This window comes from Gavialis gangeticus, unplaced genomic scaffold (genome assembly GCF_001723915.1).
Source record: "Gavialis gangeticus isolate Ggan-Ray unplaced genomic scaffold, GavGan_comp1, whole genome shotgun sequence".
Taxonomy (NCBI): domain Eukaryota; kingdom Metazoa; phylum Chordata; order Crocodylia; family Gavialidae; genus Gavialis; species Gavialis gangeticus.
Genome location: NW_017728992.1, coordinates 163,424,023 through 163,424,989, shown reverse-complemented (window position 1 = coordinate 163,424,989; position 967 = coordinate 163,424,023). Strand labels below are relative to the sequence as shown.

Sequence of the window (967 nt, the reverse complement as noted above, 5' to 3'; positions counted from 1 at the left end):
CCTAGCTCGAGTCATTTGACCCTGGAATTCTTTCCTGCCCATGGCAGGGGGTCGGACTTGATGATCTGCTCAGGTCGCTTCTGACCCTACCAGCTATGAAACCATGATAATTAATGTCTTTTTCACAAGATAAGCATTTTGATAGGAATCCTAGAGTTTAAAGCTATATTGGCTTTTTCATTTATAAATTTGGATTCATGGTTAACACATTTTAAAATAATAATTTAGCTTGATACTAGCCTTGAGGTGATTTGTATTTAAAAAAACTGACTAAACTCCATTCAGCCACTTCTGATTTATGCAGGAGTGTAGAAACATACTTTATGTCAAAATTAACAGAATTGTATGTATTTTGCACGTATAGCTGAACTTGAACATGGGCAAGCTTCCAGTTAGATTAACATTTTACTGAGAAACTTCTCCCATGGATATGTGAATGTACACATGTGAATGTACGCAGGTCTAACCATTTAAAAGTTCAGTACTGTGTGTGTCTAACCATTTAAAAGTTCAGTACTGCTATTTTTGTGGCCTATGTCAACAGTTAATAGATGTTTAAGACGTAATGTACTAGATTAAAACTCAAGGGTGCAGATGGAAGTGCCAATTTTTGCCTGATCAGGTCACAGAAAGCAGCTTGTAGCTGTGACTGAACACAAATACACAACTGCAGACAGATTAAAAAATGGCCGATCCAGTCAAAATTTGAACCTTCATTGCATGAAGGGTCAGATGAAGACATTTCAAAACAGAATGTCTTCTGTAACTTGTGTTTTTTGCTGCCTCCCAGCCTCAAGCTGTTTTCAGAATGGGAGGGTGGGAAAGGGAACAGAGGGAATTTGTTTTTTTTGGAGGCAAGTTGGCCCTTGCGGGGCCCCACCCCCATTCCGATCTCACAGGCCCCGGACCTGAAGGTGGGGGTAGCAAGCAGCTTGACGTGGAGCCACTGCTCCACCCCACTCTGTGG

The 967-nt window shown here is 41.1% G+C and overlaps 1 protein-coding gene across 9 annotated transcripts in view; it reads left to right on the top strand.

Moving 5' to 3' along the window:
* The window catches only part of UBR5 (ubiquitin protein ligase E3 component n-recognin 5), a 175,212-nt gene that overhangs the window by 78,935 nt on the left and 95,310 nt on the right, over positions 1 to 967 (top strand). The window lies entirely within an intron of this gene.